Source organism: Thermobia domestica, chromosome 8, assembly GCF_964235325.1.
Source record: "Thermobia domestica chromosome 8, izTheDome1.hap1.1, whole genome shotgun sequence".
Lineage (NCBI taxonomy): Eukaryota > Metazoa > Arthropoda > Insecta > Zygentoma > Lepismatidae > Thermobia > Thermobia domestica.
In genome coordinates, this window is record NC_137461.1 from 33,373,787 (window position 1) to 33,389,745 (window position 15,959).

The 15,959-nt window shown below is 33.6% G+C and overlaps 1 long non-coding RNA gene across 1 annotated transcript in view; it reads left to right on the forward strand.

Annotated features, from left to right (window-relative positions):
• The first annotated feature begins 1,474 nt into the window (after positions 1–1,474).
• Positions 1,475–15,959, forward strand: part of LOC145691608 (uncharacterized) — a 66,732-nt gene continuing 52,247 nt past the window's right edge. The window contains exons 1-4 of the long non-coding RNA XR_014132424.1: positions 1,475–1,497; positions 5,257–5,292; positions 10,006–10,035; positions 12,286–12,321. This is a non-coding gene — a long non-coding RNA (uncharacterized LOC145691608). The remainder of the gene's footprint in view (positions 1,498–5,256; positions 5,293–10,005; positions 10,036–12,285; positions 12,322–15,959) is intronic.

Genomic DNA, 15,959 nt, shown 5'->3' on the forward strand with positions numbered 1-15,959 from the left:
AAGGTGCTAAAACATATGCCAAGGTGTACCAGGACACAGTGCTAACACATATAGTGAAATCTCTGTCTGCTACCATGTTCCCTGGAGAAAGATGGACCTTCCAGCAGGATTCCGCTCCAGGCCACAAAGCTAAAACAACTCAGAACTGGCTGGCACGGAACGTCCCCGACTTCATTTCTACCGCTGATTGGCCTTCTAGCAGCCCGGATCTTAGTTCGTTGGACTACAAACTTTCTGCAGTTCTTCACGAAAAGGTCTGCCATAAACGGCATCCATCTGTCGACAGTCTGAAACAATCCTTGACCCGAGCAGTGAACAATTTTCCCATGGACGTGGTGCGTAATGCCATTAGCCAGTGGCCGGACAGACTTCGTGTCTGCATTATGGCCAAGAAGGGACATTTCGAAAAATGATTCGTGCGTCAGGTGTACAACATATCAATGTAAAACATGACCAAAATAAATTGCCTTGGTGATAATAATCTCTGTGTTATTCACATTCAAACTTGTGACATGGGAGGCGCGGTGGCTCAGTGGTAGAGCGTTCACCTATGGTGCTTGGGGTCCCTGGTTCGATCCCAGCTCGCACCGTGTTGACTTTGTGGTGGACAAACACCGTGCTCGTGGGGTTTATCGGGGTTCTCCCGTTTCCTCCCACTTTCTTCATTCCACCATTTCATTCATTTCTTATCACCGTCTCCTTTAGCCTAACCGGCATAACCCTGGGACGTAAAACTAAAGATTTCATTTCATTTCATTTCCAAACTTGTGACAGTATTTATGATATAACTAGATACAAATATACGGAATCTTTATGTTTACTAAGGAAATCAGTACGTAACATACGTTATCCATACGCTACATACCTTTTCCGCTTAGATGTTATATCATGCCGTTGCAGGATGTATGCCATCTAACAGTCTTAAGTATATTACATACATAAATGTATGCTAAATAGGTCAGCTATATGTTACATACATCCGACTGTACGTGAGGTCCTGACCGTCTATATACAGTTCTTTCGCTTTTACGGAATGTACGTTTATTCGAAACACTTGCACTTAAAGTACGTATAAAATATGTTTATTCAGTTATAAGTTTGCTGTACGTTAAGTCTAAAAACTACAGTATTTACACATATAATTACGTTTTTACGTACCCCACATATGTTTTTTTCTCCGTGTATCCCTTAACTCTAAATCAATATTTCAATGTAGAATTAATTGCGAACTTCAATGTATGCACATAAAAATGTATTTTGATCTTACACAAATGTGTATGAACCCAACTTGTCAATATGACTATATTGGTTCTCATTCTATGATAGTTGTTTTTTTTTTATAAAAAAAAAGCTATACTCTCCTTTGAGTTCTATATTTAAGCATTGGCTATATAATGTACCTTAGATCTAGATACATGAAGTGGTAACTGTAATAATATTGTAATTAATATACCTATTTCTTAATTGCAGAGGAAGAAGGACGAAGACCAAGCTCACGTGAGTGATATTATCCATACCTATTAAATATTTATAGTTTCATCTTATTTTAGTTTTCTTTTAAACTGTGAAACATGAATAGATTTAAAAATGATGAAATTGTAACTTGAGCAAATCTTTTAAAATTCTTTAATTAAGTCCTTTAAAACATCTTAAGCACCATCTAGAAACAACCCAACTCGAATTGTCTGACAGCTAAAAATCGACAAAAATCTGTTTATTTATCAGTGAAAGTTTCACAGAGGCATTGTCATGCATAATTAAAAAAGAAATTTCGCTACCACAACAAGTACCACGTGTTTCTTTTGTCTTATTTATAGCCTTGACTCTGCAGGAAAAAATTCTGATACAACTTTTCCACTTGAAGCAAATATATTAGTAACATCAGATTTTTACATGCACATTTTGTTTTCTTATATATCTATACATCACTGTTAAGCATGATAGGTGTTTCTAACAACAATAATACAGATCGAATATGAAGTTTTATAGTGCATGTAAATGAATATTTCAAAGGTTAACATATGGATAAATAAATCCAGTTTTAATTTGTATTTTCAACGCATTTACATACCTACGCAACAGAACGGCTTTATGCATGGGCGGATGGAGGAATCAGGCCCGCAATCAACCACAGAGCTTTAGGGGGGCATGAATAAGATAGGGGGGACAAGTCATTAAAGATTCTCTTACAAATATCTAAATTGTGATTTTTGTATTAATAATAGCATTTTGTATTGAGCTCTGGAGGGGCCAGGCCCCCTAGCCCCCATCTAGTTGCGGGTCTGGAAAGAATGCCAGATTATCGAGGACCAATAATATTAGCAACCGATCAGCAGAGCATAGACGCTTACAATTGCCAAGATGTCAGGAGAAATCTAATAATGATAAACACATTACAATATCGTGTCAATCAATTCAGAAACAAGAGACGTGCGGAATACTGCTGATTGAATGCTTAGCTCTAGAAGCCACGGGAAAATACCTTCAAGGATCAAATTTCAGTCTGGCTACAAATGTCACAAACTGACACCAATAAATGAAAAGAAGCATCTTGTGATAAACGGTAAGGCTAATTACGGGAAGGAATCAATCTTTAAAAAGCAAAACTTTATTTTGTAAAGTGGAAACGTGTAGAAAATTGAGGCTTGTATAATCTTGTTCTAAGTAGGTAAATGCACTATAAAATACAAATGTGAAGAAAAACTAGAGATTGTGTTCTCATATCAATGTTCTTATTTTAATCTCAGAATTTGTGTGCGTTTTTAAGAATAGGAGTATATAAACTGTAACTGTCATAAAAATAAATTCTAAAGAGTAGTGCCTGAAAGTAAAGTGCTTTCACTGTTATACTTCACCTACAAAACTTTGTCACAACTTCCTGCATGTTTGAAAATGCTCTCTTTCACTTTATTGTTAGTGCATATTAAGTGGGAATTTATTCCGAAGTTGGGCGTCCGCTTCCGCCACGTTTTTTCGCTGTTATTTCCTCTCTACACTTTTTGCAATTTGTTATTAGTTTCATTAATCCGTGCTCTTCACAAACTTTTAAAAGATTTTGCTCGCTATCAACGTATTGCTTCACAAATGTTAAAACTGTTAGTTCATTGCCCTTGTACATTCGCCATGTTGATAATATAAATGCTTGTTTCTTTCCCACAATGCAACTGTTCGGTTACCTTGCGCCAAGTAGTTCCCTCCGCTCGCCGTATAGTCCCATGTTTATAGCCGCTTATATATAATAAATAAACATATTTTTCGAGACTCTCATATATTATCATGCGCACAAACGATCAAATTATCCATGTCTTTCCTGTAAATTTCAAAAAAATTGCTGGAAACGGACGCCTAACTTTGGAACTTAACCCATTAAGTGTATATTTTAACACACTTAGCAGCAAATTTGCTTGCATATTTCATGAATTTTAAGTGGATAAAAATACGATGTCTAGATATAAGTAAGGCAAGAAAAGCATGCAACACTTATTAAATTGGCAAAATGTAATAAGTATTTAATGATTCTTAATTTATGCACAGAGTTAACATAATGAGGCTTGAAGAAAAGAAAGTTTTCGTTATCCTGTACAAGTCCCTCTAAGTCAAGATTCATAAGATTATTCTTCGTTTCAGCAGTACAAATAATAATAATAATAATAATAATAATAATAATAATAATAATAATAATAATAATAATAATAATAATAATAATAATAATTATTTAACTTATTTCTAGCCTTTTTATTAGTTGTGCTTATATAGAAAACACATTGGTTATTTTGTTCATACAGTTTCTATTGACACAAACAAACAACAAAACAGGCAGCTTATCTCAGCAGAATATAAACAGGAGGATCACAAAATTTGTTTCCTTGTACAAGCTTCACTGAATCAAAATTACAAATTTAAAATGAAATTACGTTACGTTTTATTATTTTAAATATTGATTTATCTTATTTATACTACTGACTTAATGGAACTTGTACAGCACAAAATAAAATGTTGTTTATGTTCTTCTAGAACAACTTCTACTGAAATAAATACATATATGGTTAACATAACACACAGCTTGTGTTAGCAGATTTTGTACAGGAAGATTTACAAATTTATTGTTTTCTTGTACCATTTTCATTGAATACCAGTAAGGCTATAAAGAAAAACAAAACTAGACGACAATAATCTTAAATTTTAGCATCATAGCAGGTGAGATCTTATTTGTCATCTAAACACAATAGAACTTATATCGGAAAATTTAATATTTACCACAGTTTTTCTGTGCAGGTTTGATCAAATGAAAACTATAAATAGATTGCCAACACATGTAATTTTAACAAAGTTACCAGTATTAAATTTTAAAATCTTATTTCTAGCCTTGAGATAAGGAAACCTGTAGGGGGTCTACTGATAATGGATAAAAAGAATAGTGTTTTGGAGAACGTGTCTATCTTAAGGCTAAAAAATGATAATCATTTGAAAAGGAATCATTGTTTAACCCAGTACTACTTTTATTTACTTTATTGTTTCAATAGATAATATATATTGTGAGTTACCTCAATGCAGTATGCATTTTCGCTGATCCCAAGAGGTTCATCCAAAACATGGCTGAAGTAGCATTCTTATTGGTCACGTACCGATGACGTCACTTACTACTATTACTACTACTAATACTTTCGCTATGGATCTGTATAGTACAAGGGCAAACTTATTTTAATGAAAGAAGTTCAATGGAAATTTTTTTAAAAAAAATCGTTAAATCACTTTCTGAATATTATTTTAACAAAAGAAGTGTTATAAAAAATTAAAAATGATAAAAAAAACTTTCCTTAGGCACAGGCAGGGTTTGAACCCACGCCAAAAGCCATTTTTTACTAGCATGTTGCACTATCTCACTCGGCTATGTATCGACAGTAGTTAGCGCTTACTTTGTGCTATATTTATGTCATGACTCGTGATGCCGTATCTGTATCGGCCAATCAGATCAAAGGATATGTGAAGCTCTTGGGATCCGCGAAAATGCATGCAGTATGTGCCTTTTATTTCTATGACAAAGTGCTATTTTTGACATTAGGCTGTTCACAGCACAAAAATAAACATTATTATTATTATTATTATTATTATTATTATTATTATTATTATTATTATTATTATTATTATTATTATCATTATTATTATATTTAAAATAAATCCACTTGTAAACCAGTTGCATTATCATCCCCTCAAAGTAACAATAAAATAATTCAAATCATTTCTTCTTCTTTATAGTTACAAATATTGAGAAGTTTTTGATCGAGCATGGATGTAAGTATTTTCAAATTAAAGTTTCTTTAATCAAGTAATACAGTTTTTAGTTTAATGAGTCTGAATATATTGTTTAATATGTACCTGTTAGTTTAGTATTTTCTTTCGACATTAAACAAAAGAGGGTTGCGTAACCTTGCTATACGAAAAGTAAATTCTCGAGAATATTTGTTTTCAATGTCTGACTATTATGTGCACAATTCTGTAGGGCGCTATGACATGGATGGACTCGGAATTCTTCTGTAAAATAAATGTTGATCTATGGAACAAATTATTTATGATCTTTTATTTGTATCAGTAGCAGCGGAAGATGATAAACCTTTGCCCGGACTGAATTTTATATATATAAAAAGGCTTTGTTCATCGAATAGGAAGCAAAGTCCATCGTACGTTTGTAATCCCCCCCTCTTGGATACACATTGTGTGAGATTTAACTTGTAGACTCTAGTGAGTTACACGAAAGATAACTTTATTTTTAAAAATTGACATCAAATAAGAATTGACCATTATTATAATATATTCAAGATAAAAAAATATTCATTCATCAATCGTCTTACTTAGTTGTCTGCACTGAAATTCTCATAATATGCTGTCTTCTTTACTAATATGAGTCCCTCGGCCTACTGGGTTATTTCATTTCTAACTTCCTAGAGAAGATCTTTGTTGGAATGAAGAATCATCAAGTAGTTTAGCCTATGAGGGATCATGATACTCCGAAGATAAATTTGTATTCTTCATAGAGCCGAAAATAATCTTAACGCTGTTACTGATGTCACAGGAACAGTAAGGTAAAGCATTGTTAACTTCCAAGAACAAATTGTGAGTTATCTCTTTTGGTTTAGATTTCAATAAGACAACCAGATCTTGAACACCTTCAGCTTCGGTGAAGTGAGGAAAGCATCTTTAACTGTGCTTGTAATTTATCAAAATGCATGTCCTTTGAATACATTTTGATTAAAACTGAGCTCCTCCGTGACTAAGCGGTTAGCGTATTAGCCTTTGGAGTGGAAGACCCGGGTTCAATTCCCGGCGGGAGCTCATGTGGTTGGGATTCCACGTTAATCAGTAGGTCCACGTCTCATATAGTCTCCCTGCTGAACGGGACGTTAAACTCAAAATCAACTCAACTCAATTGATTAAAACTGGGGGCATGTGAACAGATTTTCCATTAGTATTACTAATCAGCAACTGTCAAATATCCTACAGCACAGAGAAAATACAGCCCTCAAATCTTCTGATTTTGGTGTATAAAACCAAGTCGTACGCTTCAAAGTATTTTTCATGGTAGTATTCTTTCGGTCCTGAACATGATCAGTGTTGTATTTTGCCGTATAAAGTTTTATTTTAGGGATTCTTCTCTGCCGTGGTAATATATACTCTTACACACGTACTTGTTATTGTCTTGGTTCATGACCTTTTCTCTTGTTCGTTCGTAGGATATGCATGAGTGACGTTAGAAATAATAATAAGGTACTTCACCAGCAAAGAGGATCTATGATTTGTAATGTTCTCCATTTGTTTTTCAAAGCACGAGGTTCTCTAATCCAGTGCTATTCAACCTTTTTTTTCTCGCGTACCCCTAGACACAGTTTGCCATTCATCCATTCTCTCGTACCCCTGAAGATGTTTAAAATAAATTAAATCTAAATTAACTTATTAAACTTAATACACATGTCCTGTTGATTAAAAAGGGGGACAAACAGAGACCCAAGAAAAGGACAATCAGTGAGCCAATCAGAAGACTATTTACAGGGGAATAAAGTGCACATCCAAGAAAAATAACATTGGGAAATTTCAAAACATATGGGAGACATCCAGTTCTACTGAGGAGGATTTTCCTCTCATCCTCCCTGATAATTCGTACACTAAGGGCAATGTTACAAATTAAAAAAAAAAAAAAAAACTAACTAAAAGTAGCTTTAGAACTAACTTGTTAATGAGATGACTGAGCTTGTTTTCAAGCTTCTCATCCAATAATTCTAAGCACTGTTCTGACTCAATTTTTATTGCTGGGGAAATTCTTGCTGGTATATTGTTTGGAAAATGTAATAAATTTTGTGAAAATATACCCAAGGCTATAGAATATTGATGTCCAGGATTATTTAAAACCTTCACAATTAGCAATTCTACACCTTGCTAATTGTATGATCGAAGAAAAAATCAAAATTTAAAATAGACTCACGAAACAATACTCCAGCAACTTTTGCACACTTGTGTTTCGTATGGCTTCAGGTAACTGATCAACTCTTAGCTAGGAAGAATAAACAAAACTAGGTTCATCGTTTCTGACCGGATTAGAAATTGTATATCAGGTGCAAAAGATTTTACCAGATAAAATTTGACTTCCTTATTTATTACCTTTATTTCTCCTTTCTGGTTTAGTGTCAAACTATTACCTTTAATCTAAAAACACCTTGCAACATTTCTTCTTTGTCGATTACTCGTATCTGTACTGACTTTTCTTTATTCTCGTTTTCTTTCTGCTTTCTTCTGTACTTTATAATGTAAGTTTCAAGATATATCTTGTGATAGAACAGATCCAAAAACAGATCTTTCATGTATATACCTCATCTTTCATACAAAAAGTTACTTCAAGAAATACTGAAGCTCTGGAACTTTCACATTTGACACCTCCACGTTTCATATAACAACACACTACACAATTCATTTCGAATGGGTGTATATTTTGGGATGGCTTTTCTCGAGATGTGAATCTGATCGAAATTTTTCCCTTCCTGCTCAATATTATCAAGTCCATCATCATCTTTTTTCATTCTCCAATTAAGCTTTGATCTAACTTCAGCAATATATTTAAAGTGTACTGTTTGCAATGATTAATAAACTCTATTTCTGGTAGCAGAATTCCTGCTGAAATTCTTTGATAAACTACATCTTTCCTTATTTCAGCAGCATGAAGTATATTTTATCCTTCCAACGACTAACGTACATGTTTCTTCTTTCGTAGCTTATGGACAGATAATACATTTGTTAATGTCAATATGGATACTAGTCTCATGGTCTTTCATTCTTTCTGCTGCACATTTAGTTCCAACTAATGATTGAGATGAATCGAGCTTTAATACTATGGTACAGGACGTTTCTGATCGTTACAAGTTCAATATAGCCTGAAACGAATGAAAATATAATTAGAATTATTGGAATATATATTAGCTGAATAAATAATATTAAACATAAATTACGCCTTTCTTCAGAATGTCTACCCAAGTTTTTTTTTTACTTGTTTTTAACTGTAGATACTGGATCCGGAGAGAACAGCTATCAGACATGCCATTCCTACGGAATCTATGGCCAGGGCCCGTACTGTTACTCGTGCATTATTTTTGCCCATTTTTGAAATGATCAATTGAAGACCTTAATTGTAAGCTATTTTCTTCAATAACGAGTAAAGAACAAAGAATTATAATATATTGTTGTCTTTGTGGTGGACAAACACCGTATGCGTGGGTTTCTTCAGGATTCTCACGTTTCCTCCCACTTTATTCATCCCACCATTTTATTCATTTCTCTTCATCACTGTCTCCTTTAGCCTAGCCAACATAACTGTTTTTTTCCATCAGTATTATTATTTTCCCTCTTTCTTCTGTGACACTTCTTTCCAAGTACAGTATATTTTGTGGTTAAAATTTACATAACTTTTGAGCTTTATAAATTATTACTTTATGTCACATCTTGCATGCTTTTAAATTTTGTGTAATATACCATATGTGACTTGTTCATTTATATATCCTTTTCTTTTTATGTGACCAATTGAAGGCTTGGGCTGTAGTGTCACTTTCATTAATAAATAACTATATATAAATTATTATTTTCTAAACAGGTCGTTACAAGAATGTTTCACAATATTTTGGGAACAGATTACTCACATGAAAATATGAAAAAGTTCATGTGGACCTGTGCTCAAATGTGGATAGTTTCGGAGTTATAGGGTGCCAAAAACGTGAAACAAGTGAACTGTAAAAGTTAAGCGCTCCATTACTAGCAGTCCTATCATAGTCGGGTCAAGATATCACTGAGAAACTGGTATGTGAATATTTATGTTTAAGAACACTCCAGTACTTTGCACACTAATTTTTTAGAGAGATGGGTGGAGAGTTATCAAGCACTCCCAAACAACTTTTCTAAAAAATGATTGTGCAAGTACCGGAGATCCTGAAAGATGGACAATTTGGATAGTTCACATATCAGTTCCTCAGTGATATCTTGACCCAGCTACGATCGGTCCTATAGTAGTAGAACTATGGATCTTTATGGTTCATTTTTTCACATTTTGGCACCGCATAACTATGAAACTATGCACTTTCGACCACAGGTCCACATGAACATGTTTTCTTATTTTGATGTGAGTAATTTGTTCTCAAAATATTGTGACATTATTTTGGTAACACTGTATATATCAGTGGATTAAAGAAACAAAGATGACATGGTACTCAAAATAATTAAACATTGTTTTCTCTCTCTCTGAAACTAATGTGACAGCATGACTGTTTTTAGTCTTCCCATGGAAATGCAATCAGTCATCTAGTTTTGAAATGTTACAATATGCTTGTAGTATCATCTTAATGGCACTAATGAATGAAATAGGTTTTTAACGTTTACTCGTAAAGTTAGTATCCCTATGAAAATTGAGCACTCTTTGGTCTATTAGAAGTGTATTTAAATATTAAAAATAATATTATTTTATTTTGTTTCCAGATATACATTGGATCAAGGAACTAAAGAAAAGTAAGTATAACTCTATAAATATTTGTACATGTATGGTAGTGTTGATTTTACAAATTGAAGTGTAACCTTCCTCTTCACAATCTAGATAGAACAGGACGGCTGCTTAAAGCGACATACAAACGATTACTCGGGTTTTGTCAGATACAAGCACCCACACAGAATCGAACCAATCTGACATCTGTCGCACAAAAGAAATTCATGTTGATTGCTTGGATGCAAAGAAGCACTAGTGTGTGTTTATATTTATGTCTAACTTGGGAAATTTAGTTGAACTCTTTTGAACTCTTTTGAAGTGGCCATATTCTTGCAATATTTAGTCTTCCTACACACACACACACACACATATATATATATATATATATATATATATATATATATATATATATATATATATATATATATATATATATATGTGTGTAGGGGAAGGCGTTGTATCTTTGAAACAATGTACCTTTGAACACCTGTGCTTTTCTCGAATTCAGAGCTATCTAGGTGCAGTGATTAAAATTCGTTTGAAAGATTAAATGAAAAAAAGCACTACAAACGCGTTTGGCTGTTGTTTACTGAGTGTTGTGCCGAGTAACGTTCCTTTTAATTTTTTCACCCCCAAAACGAAGATTTTTTGTAGTTATCTTTTGAGTTTTGTGCTTTTCGGTTTTCGCAACTTGTGATATTTATTTATCCAAAATTGGGGTAGAATCATTGGTGAATATAGTAATATTTTTAGTTTTAACATCTGTTCAATATTTAAGCTAGCGGAGAATTTTTTTTTCGTAATGGTGACCCTCTTGTACCTATGAACATTAATGCATCGTGTACCTTTGAACGATAAATAATACTGTTTAAAGCTACCCAATGTAAGTAGTTAAAACAATTGATATATTTTATATAGGTTAGGTTAGGATATAAAGTTATTAATTATAATTGTAAGTAGTTTCTTCATATTCGCTTATTGTATAACATAATGTTAAGAGTTGTATATGCTCAACTTTATTGTTCACAAGTTTTTGTTAGAACTTCTCTTCAATTTTAAATTTAATTAATACAATTTCAATTCTGGGGAACGTTTTATAGCTAAACCTTTTATTACAATTTATAACTGTTAATATTTACGGCTTCTTTTTATATTATTGCCTCAGAAACGTTGTAATTATCACTTTGTTCAAAGGTACAAGATGGTCTGTTCAATGGTACACGACCATACTGTACCTGTGAACAAAACGGATATGCTCTTATTATATTCTATAAAAGCTACTGTAATTATGTAACACGTTTAGAAATCATCCTATCTGATAGCAAAGAGATGACACTTCAAATAGACGACAAAAATTGGGGGGTAAGTGCTGAATATTAGCACCAAAATTTCGAAAACTCTAAAAGTGTTCATAGGTACAACGCCTTCCCCTATCTAAAAAGACTTTACAACTTTGAAAACTCATATTTATCTCACAGACATGGTTTGGGTGTCAGTATAGCAAAATACATCAAGTTTTGACTCATGTAGTACACTAGTTCAGAAAATAGGCCACTGGAAACGCTAGCGGCAGTTGCAGCAAAGATGGCTGCCTTTACTGTTTCCGACCATGATAGCTGAGTGTTTTGGTTTGAAGAATCCAAAGTCTGCGACAAATATGCAACCTAATTTTCGTAGAAAGCATGGTAAAGATCCTTCCAGTAGCCCTATTACTTATTAGTAACATAATAGTTTATAAGTGTTTTATTGGAACTGGATGTTCGGTAAGACAAACCAAATCTTCAAGTCATTCCCGTACGTCTGAAGACGTTGTAAAGTAACTGAAATCTCAGATGGGATGCGTGCCGTATCACCAGTGAAAGTCATACTGAACCTCTTTAAGGTAAAAAAAATGTATTTTGCTACAAAATGACACCAAAACCATGTCTGTAACCTAAATAATTAAATCTATATATTGTACATATGTAAATTTCAGAATAATTTGGAATGAACATAGCGAACATCCACATATTGGGTCCAAGCTGGGAAAAAGGACCCAAGAGTTGGTATTTCCTTTTTGAATTATTGAATTTCAAATTGGCATGGAACAAAAGTTATACATATGTCACTTGCATTACTTATCAGAATACAATCCCGAAATACCTTCTGCTAGTATATGAATGAACAGGTTTTTGATTGTTTATTATTATTATTTTCTTCTTATACTCTAATTACTCGGAAATAAGCTTTTATATCGTGTACTTATTACTTGCTGATAATTCATTTTTACTTTCCAGGCAATACGCATAATGTAACGGATCCATATTGGAAAGGTAAATTCAGTTATGGTTAACCTTTTATTTCGTTATACGGTATTTTGTAAACTTGTTGTTTTACAATGTGACACGATCTATTGAGAAATGCCCAATCTTCTTATATTTTATTCATTCCATTTATATTTTAATATCCATTATATTTCACCAAAAAATTACAGAAAAAAATTCCTTATTATAATAAAGAAAATAATTTTACATACCTTTGCGGAGTCTTATTTATTTGAATCCTAATATTTCGCTCACTTTTGTTTTTGTAAGCTTTCGAAATATTATTACATTAGGATCCAAATAAATGAAACAAGGCAAAGGTACGTAAAATTATTTATATGACTTCTCATTATCATTTTAGAGTAATAGACAAATTATTGAGTATAGTCCTTTCGTAGATGGATACAACAAAAAAAGTTTCATTTTTATTGGATTTATTTCGCCTACTAACTATTAGAAAGACAAAAGCTATGATGATAGGAACGAAAGGATCGGTGTCAAATATAAAACTAGGAGGGAAGAAAATAGAACAATTAGTTAGTTTTCGATACCTGGGTAATATTATTAGTGATGATATGAAGTGTGAACGTGAAATAAAAGCTAGGATAAAAATGGTGAAAGTAGCATTTAGGAGGAAGAAAATAGTATTTTGTGGGACCTTGAATAAAAAAGTGAGAAAAAAACTCATACAATTCTTTGTGTGGAGTATTGTACTGTATGGGTCAGAAACATGAACATTACGCAAAAATGATGAAAAACAACTGGAAGCTTTTAAAATGTGAGTGTGGAGAACAATAGAGAGAATTAGCTGGGTCAAGCAGAAAGCGAATGAGAGGGTGTTATAAATGGTGGGAAAGAAAATAAAAATTTTAGATATTGTTAAGAAGATTAAGAGAAAGTGGTTGGTTGGGATGTTGGCTAAGAAGGAACTGTATCATGAGGGGCGTGCTAGAGGGTATGGTGGCAGGAAAGAGAGAAGGAGACTACAATTAATGGACGATATCAAAACAGAAAAATCATATGTGAAGACGAAGTTGTTAGCAGAAGACCGTCTAGCATGGAAGCTTCTCAGTTGCAGCAAGTGACCTGTCAATAATGGCAGAATATCTCTGAGATGACGATGACTAAATGACGAGAAGGTAAAAATTTCCATTTTGTGTGGTTGTCACGTTACGTTAAGAGACGATCTTACAGATAATAAATTTTCTTTATGTACTTAAAATTTACTTGGAGTTGAAATATTACACAAACGTGAAGGTAACTGTAATAGCAAAATTCGTCAATGTTCCTTCACATCACCAAATACATTGCTAACTAAAATTAACGATTAAATCTCCTAATATACCAACACAAAGAAAATTAAAATATACAATATCAGCAAATACGTTGTATTACGAATTACTCACTAATATTCAACATGACAATGAGTGACAGAAATGTAAGTAACTCTTCAAGGAAATGGTAATTAGAACGGTTTTAAATATTGTTGAACAGTATTATCCAAGTAATAGCAGTCAGTAAATGTTCTATTTTTCTTAGTGGGCAAAATGGTAATCATATGCCTGCCACATAGTAATGTCGTTTCAGTAATATAGTCAATCTATGTTATGATCGACAAGGAACCGTACAAATCCTGATATCAAAATTAAACCGGAATGGAACAATCTAATCGATAGCAGTCAAATAAGATCATTGCGAAACATACGAGGTGTGTTAGAAAAGTGATGAAACATTTTCTTGTGACGACGAATTTTATTTTTACAAATCAGAGGAATCTCTCTTACTCCTATTGGGTCGATACACAGAGATCGAGGCGTTGTTTCCATTGTTCGCAGCATTGTTGAGTGGTTTCAGGTGGAATACGTTTCAGCTCGTTGGTTACACACTCTTGGATATTATCCGTGGCACCAAAAGAGCGTCCATTTAAGTGGTTTGTGAACAACGGGAATAGAAAGAAGTAGCAAAGACTGAGAGTCGGCAAATAAGGAGCCTAAGGAACGATAGAAACACTTTTATCTGCCAAAAATTAATTATTCGAGGCTGCTGTGTGATATGGTTCTTTCGAACCATATTGGCGCACACTGATCACATCCAAATCCTGTGCTAAAAGTGTTTAAACTATAAACACATCCAAATTTAATTCACTACTGATCATTCTCACCGTCAATCGAAAATCTGACCTTACAGCAGACTTCATTCTTTCCACATTGTCATCCGTTTTTGATATTGAAGGTTTTTCCGCACGAGGCTCGCCTTCCACTTGTGTTTGTCTTCAAAAAACTACTGAATACTTGTCACTTGGAAAGCGAAAATTTTCGTTAAGTCTTTTGTAACTTTTCATAAGTTATAGTCGAGGATCGGTCAAGTTTTACCAAAAAGTTGATGATACCGAAAAGGCTGCTCAAACTTTTGCGGAAACATTATCATAAAACACCTCACAAACACAGTTTCACTTCACTGGAGGGGCAACTGCTAGGAAAAAACTGCTTTTTTGCCTGCAAAATTTGGTCTCTCTCTGAATATAATGAAAAAGTAATAGTACAATCCACATTTCTTTTCCCATTATTATATGAAAAAATACAAACGAAGTTAGTTATTGCATTGTCATGAGAAAACACGAAGTTTGATCGATCATTCAATAGAAAAAAAGCTTAAATTATAGGATGCAACGGGGAATCTAGTTTGAACGAATTGTTTGTAAAGCTATTAGAGTAATGTTCTACGACAGAAAGGTTTAATTAGTGTTAAGATCATGTTTCTGAAAATATAATAGCTAAAACCTAGTGCGACGAAATGATCATTTAGAATTTATGTTTACATTAAAATTTACTTATAACTTCAGCTTTCTTGGACCTAAGACACTTTTTATGTGGGATGTTACGCGAAATAAGTGTATATACTTATATACGTGGTATATGCTGTAGCCGTTAAAATCCGAGCAGCAAAAGGTTAAAAACGATATACTTGTAACAAAGTTTCCTATTAACCTTAAATTTGCAAATTGGACATTAAATTTGCAACGAAATATACTATAGTCATAGGAAAACGCTAAAGCAACTTAACATTTCTCTGGGTTATTTGCAGCAAATAAAAAACAGGAGAGATTCAAACAGTGCGTGATGAAGCCATTGTGTAGTGATCTTGAACTGCTGATATTGGAGTTGCAGAATATGGTAATGTCTTTATTATATGAAATACGAGGTCAATTCGAAAAGAAAAACTCCGTTTGCGCATGTGCGAGAACTGGCCGGAAAGAGTGACGTAAGAACTGTGGCTCTATGCTGAGTAGACAGTAAGCAGTAGAAGGTTGTGTTGCAGTTAATTCGTCCGTTATAACAATTGAAAATGAACGCTCCAATAAAAAAAACCACCAAATATGAAGTGGTGTGGTGATCAGAAGTCCACTGTGAAACGTTACAACAACTCAGACGAACCATCCAGAGCAAGCGTCGGAGCATGTTGACTTCCTGTGCAGTGTTGGTACACGATATGTTTACCAGCGCATTGCTGGTCGTACTCAAAAATTTTTGAAACTATTCCACTGGGAGGTTTTCGATCATTCCCCCTATAGCCCAGAGTTGCCGCCGAGCGACTATCACCTCTTCATGCACATAAAACAGTGGCTTGCATCGCAAGATTCTACAATG